This window comes from Anthonomus grandis, chromosome 16, assembly GCF_022605725.1.
Source record: "Anthonomus grandis grandis chromosome 16, icAntGran1.3, whole genome shotgun sequence".
NCBI lineage: Eukaryota > Metazoa > Arthropoda > Insecta > Coleoptera > Curculionidae > Anthonomus > Anthonomus grandis.
This window is the reverse complement of record NC_065561.1, coordinates 8,442,969-8,448,968: the sequence shown is the minus strand read 5'-3', so window position 1 is coordinate 8,448,968 and position 6,000 is coordinate 8,442,969. Positions and strand designations below refer to the sequence as shown.

Here is a 6,000-nt window from a genome sequence, read left to right as displayed (position 1 = left end):
AGCCATATCCTGAGGCTCTAAATCTTTTAGATCAATACTATAATTCAAAAATAATATGGTAGATTACATCAGACATCAGACGTCACTCATCATTAGGCGCGCAAAATTTAATGCCTCTAATGGAAGTTCCATTACATTTACCCTTACTATAAAGCGATCAGATCATAAAGCGCAAATAGAAAAAAATATTAATAGGACAACCTGTAAAACGACAGCTGGAAGCAACGTTCTCGATTATTGCCAATATCGAGACAGCCGTTATGGAAACTCTGGAAATTCAACAGGAAAATATGAATAACCTGATGGGGGGGCATCGCATGTCACCAATGCGACCGCCGCTCGTCGTCTTTAATGGCACGACTTGCGTTGCTCCAAACTTCCGCTCAAATCTGCCAGTCGCAAATGAAGCTTCGTTCCGCTCTGTTTTGCCCCAATTTATTTTATCTATGAATTGGCTTGTTATTACTAGCAAATAATGGTGAATTAACTGGAAAAATCGGGTAAACTTATTTAGGTATCTTAGAATTTTTGTTTTTTTTTTTGAAAACTTGCACTATAAATTTATGTAATTATAGCATTAGGAGAATTTTCTAATAGACCACAAATATTATACAAAATTAATCTGATAATGTATAGTTTTAAGAGAAAAAGTTCATATGGAGACATATCCTAAATTGCTTTGTTTTTGACATTCATGATGTTAAAGTTTTAATAAACGTGATTTTATTAATTTCATAGAACTGTGTTGCTTTTAATGAACTTTAAACGACATTGAGCCATATTAGCACATTCTTTTGCTTTTTTTAAATTTTACAAATGATAATTTTGATCTTTACTATAAATTAAGGCCATATATACAGGGTGCGTTAAAAATAAGCTATGGATAAATATGTGTTTTTTTTTCAAATGGAACACCCTGTATTTAATGGCGTTATGGTTTTGAGGACGAGATCTTTACACTAATACCACAGATGTAGTAGCTCCGTGCGGAGCTATTTACATCTGTGCTAATACCTTATTTTTTAAATTTCATTATGGCGTTGTCACATAATTCGTATTTTTATGATATTTTTTAGTTTTTTTTTAAGATGTTTTAAGGGGTTTATTAAAATTTCTATAACAACCGAAATTTTTAATGTAGTTAGATTCTGGTATCAGCTTTATTTTTCAGTAAAAGTCTGAAGTTTTTTTCATACAGAATATCTAATATAAATTTACCAGTTTACTCAAATAAAATATGCAAAACTCGATTTTCGATGTCTACATTTCTTACAAAGTATGTCCTACACCAACTCGCTTTTTTTGAGATATTTTACATTCTTTAAAAAACGATGCCAATAAAATCATATGGATTAACTATGTATAAAGTGCATTTTTTTATCTCGGATCATTGGGTTTTACGTGTAATATTTTCAACCCCATGTCAGAACCTGTTATATTTAATCGATAGGATTGAAACTTAAAACAAGTGAAGTTTAAGTTAACAGACTTTAAAAAATCCCATTATTTTGCAAAAAAAATTGCGAAAAACCTATTTAAAATACATTTTTCTGATGAAAAAGTTTGCTTTTTCTGCATCTCGTACGTAACCTTCATTACCTTTATACTTCAAAGCAGGTAAACAAATATCTGACAGTGACACAAAATAATTTCCTCAAAATCTCAAAAATATATTTTCAAAAATCAACAATAAATAAATAAAACTTTTCAAATAAATTGTTCAAAGTGACCTCCAAATTGAGCCAAGCAAAAGCCCAGGATCGGGGCTTCGCGCCGGCCATTTAGATGGCCCAAAACGTCCAATCCAGTGTCCTGGGAACGTGGCATTCAAAAACTCGGTAACAGTCGCTGCACTATGAGAGGGGACTCCATCATGTTGAAAAATTATCCTGCCATTTTGAACAGCATTTCCTAATGCGGGAATGATCTGCACCTGAAGTAATTCTAAATATTTTGTAGTATTCAGGCTACCCTCTATGAAAAATGGTCCAATTATTCGATCTTTAAGAATTCCTGCCCACACGTTAAGTTTCTGTCTTCTTTGGATATGCGTTTCCTGGATGACGTGAGGATTTTCTCGCGCCTATATTCAAGTATTTTGTTTGTTGACTGTACCATTTGTATAGAAAGTACTTTCGTCTAAAAATAGTATTTTGTTTGTAATTGTGGGGTCGTTGTTAATTCGTTTCATCCACTGTTCACAAAACTGCATTCTAAGAAAATAATCATTAGGCAAGAGTTCTTGAACATTTCTAACTTTAAAAGATTTGTATTTTTCTTTTCTGATTGCCTTATAGCAACTACTCCTACTTTTTCCGGTAACTTCAGCAAACTGAGTAAGACTATTTGTTGGATTTTCTTCAACGGCCAAGCATACCTCCATTTTAAATTCTTCGTCTACTACAGTTTCGGTTTTTTTTCGTTTTAAGTGAGAACTGGCGATGCATCCAATCGTAATAAATTTTTCATGAAACCGTTGTACAGTTAATCTAGACGGGACGGGACGGTTAGGATAAGACACGGCAAAATTATCTACCACTTCTTGCGCCGACATTCCTCTAATGTAGTTTGAAACCATCTCAATACGTTCCTCCGTAGCGTAAATCGACATTTTAAAGAGTTTTTGAACAATTTCAATGGAGCAATTTAAAAATTATTTTGTGTCACTGTCAGATATTTGTCTAGCTGCTTTGAAGTGTAAAGGTAATGAAGGTTACGAGGTGCAGAAAAAGCAAACTTTTACATCAGAAAAACGTATTTTAAATAGGTTTCTCGCAAATTTTTTTGCAAAATAATGGGATTTCTTAAAGTCGGTTAACTTAAACTTCACTTGTTTAAAGTTAAGCTTGTTAAAGTCAATCCTATCGATTAAATAGAACATGGGGTTGAAAATATTACATGTAAAACCCTATGACCCGAGATAAAAAAAATGCACTGTATATTTATACTAACAATTATGTATTAAAACTAACTAATAAAAGTTTAAACTTTTCCTAAAATTAAATTATAACACTACAAACTATTCTCAATATACGGCCTCCTAAGTTTCATACGTCATTAATTCTTTTTAAAAATTAATCACTCACTTTTTCTAATAGATTAGGTGTTAGGGTTCGGATAACCTCTGTAATTTTTAACTGCATATTTTCACTTGGGGGTGGAGTCCTTAACATATCCCCAAAAGAAGAAATTCATCTTAGTCAAATTCGGGGACCTGGGTGGCCATTTGACTAGTCCATCCCTACCTATCCAACTATTTGGAAACCGGTCATCTAAATAGTGCCTTACAACTTAACTGTAATTAGCTGAAGCTCCATCTTGCTGAAACCAAATCCTGTCCTGAACATAATGTGCAGGCAACGTTTCCAACAAATCATTTAGTCCATTTTGTAAAAATTCCAGGAGCATTTCACCTGTCCATGAGAAAAATGCGGTCCAATGACATAATTCCCAATAATCCCTGCCCAAACAATAATACCATCTGTGTTGGTGGTGAGTTTGGCGTGTAAAGAAAGGATTGCTGGTATCATAATAATGAAAATTATGCCTGTTAACGCTGCCATTATTATGACAAGTTGCCTCATCCTAAAAAAAATACTAAACCAGGTTGCTGCATCATATTTTGTGCCCATTGACAAAAAGTAAGTCGTCTTTCATAATCTTGCGGCTATAATTCATTCAATAGTTGAATATGGTTAGAAAGAAGTTGGAATAAGGATAAAAGTGCTCATTTCGAAGCATTCGTGTAATGGGACTAGCACTAATACCAACCGGTAATTCTTTAGCAAGTTGTCTAGTACTTCTTTGGAGCGTCTCAACTACGCTTAAATTTTAGCTACCATCATTTTATTTTCCTCGTTTGTAGCTGGTTTTACCCGTTTCGTGGGTGCCTTCTTTCGGGGTAACGTTGCGCATAAATACTGGATGCCTCAAGTGTATTCGTTTAGTAGCCCCTAAAGCATATATCATTTGGACAAGTTCTTCCCGTGGATAATTCATAATTTGCAAACAATACAATATAATTTCAATCTTTAAAACTTATTTCAGCTCTAATGCAAAATATTTTTTTTAACGATATTCAAAAAAATTGTAAATCAAATGCAACTATTTAAATGTTAAATCAATATTTTTGCCAAGTCTGCCAATAATACAAACAAATTTTTCTAAGCAATCTTGACAGATTTTTTTTAAATACATAGTTTAAATATATACTATAAAATACATACGCTTTTATTGACATCGTTTTTCAAAGAATGTGTTGAGTGTTGAATGTGAAAAAATTAATTATATAAATTAATATAGCTTGTCTCATTTAGATATAAATAACATAAGTAAAATAATTCCTAGTTCATGGAACTTTGCAAAAGTTTATATAAACATAGGTCTCATAGAGGGCATTAAGACATTAAGAATCAATTTCTTAGTTCCTTTTAAATATATAGCATAATTAACATAGTATGTTACTATCAATGGCAAAATAATGTATTTATTTGTAGATGATAGCACCGGTTTTTAAAAATCCTTCTTAAAATGTAGCCAATCATATAGACTGGAAGAAAATCATCATTATCATTTCGAGCTCCTTCAAAAGCCTCTCTCTTAGATCTTGTGCACATTGGATCCAGTTTCCTGCAATCTGCTTTATATGACCAGCTTGCGGTTTGCCTCTACTGCTAAAAGCTTTGGATCTTGATCGCCATTCTATAATCTTTTCATACACCTACCATCTCTCATTCTGGCCACGTAACTTGCCCAGTTCCATTTCAGGCGTACAATATCCTCAAAGGCGTTTTGTACTCCAGTTTTGTTGTCCGTACGGTTTAACTAATAATTTTGTCAGAAAGTTTGATTCAATTATGCCTAGCATTGCTCCTTTCATTTTTCGTTGCATCACCTGTATTTTGTGTTTAACGTTTACACGTCATAGGTATACAGGGATGACACAGTGCTTCAAGACTTTTTCTTAAGACTTTAGGACTGTGCCTAACTTGCCAAAAGCCGCCTATGTTAAACCTATGCTTCTTAGATTCTCCTTTAATTGATTGTTTCGTCCAATATTAATTTCGTGTCCTAAATATTTATCTACGCATGTTTGTTATTTTATATGTTTGCTATACCTTTGTTTTTAATATGTCATGATTGATGTCAGATTTGTCATGAACTGTGTTCGATTTATTTTCATCGTTGTTGTTTAACCTTTTTAGCATTCGTTAGACTTCTTGAATATTATCTGATATCAAAATGATGTCATCTACGAAACATAGGTGGCTTAAACTTTTTCGGTCTGTATTAATCTTCGTGTTCTCCCAGTTTATTTTCTTTAGCATATAGGTACTCTGCAATAAAGCTACGAATAGTTCGGGAGAGAGCTTGTCTCTTTACCTAAATCTTTTCTCAATAATAATTTGTATACTGAAGTTTGACCTTCCTATTGCTGTTGCTGTTGCAATCTTATACAGGATCTGCGAAAAGGTGGAAAATGTCGAAACTATTTAAAACTTTTTGCAGACACCCTGTATATTTAGTTGCTGCAGAGTAGCAGTGGTTAATGGCTACTGTTTCTTAGACTATCTGTTGATCTGAGGAATCAAACGCCTTTTCAAAGTCAAAAACTTTTAAGACGCGCTTTTTCGATGAGAACCTTACCTATTAGTTCTGTTCTAGTAATGGACTATAAACTTAGATTCAAAGAACATGTTACCCTTAAACTAAAAAATGGATATTCTGCCTTAAAAACAATATATCGTCAAAGACATTTTTTAAGCTTAAGTATCAAAAAACTGCTCTGTGATGCTTTAGTACTATCACCGTTAAATTTTTGCGACACAATTTATGGACCATGTCTCGATAACTCCGACTCAGGTAGAATTCAAAAACTTCAAAACTCTTGCTTAAGACTTATATTTGGTATAAGAAGACGGCAACATATTTCTTATAAATTAAAAGAAGCAGGTTGGCTAAATATGCACAATAGACGAATATTACATATTCTATGTTTTT

At 33.0% G+C, this 6,000-nt stretch overlaps 1 protein-coding gene across 3 annotated transcripts in view; it reads left to right on the top strand.

The window, feature by feature from the left end:
• The first annotated feature begins 389 nt into the window (after positions 1–389).
• The window catches only part of LOC126745913 (probable tubulin polyglutamylase TTLL2), a 46,014-nt gene continuing 40,403 nt past the window's right edge, over positions 390–6,000 (top strand). The window contains exon 1 of one of the 3 annotated variants that reach the window (XM_050453964.1): positions 390–500. The gene's annotated coding sequence lies outside the window, so the exon portion shown is untranslated. Of the gene's footprint in view, positions 515–3,549; positions 3,642–6,000 lie in introns of those variants that run through there. The other 2 variants (XM_050453963.1, XM_050453962.1) reach the window with 2 other exon arrangements.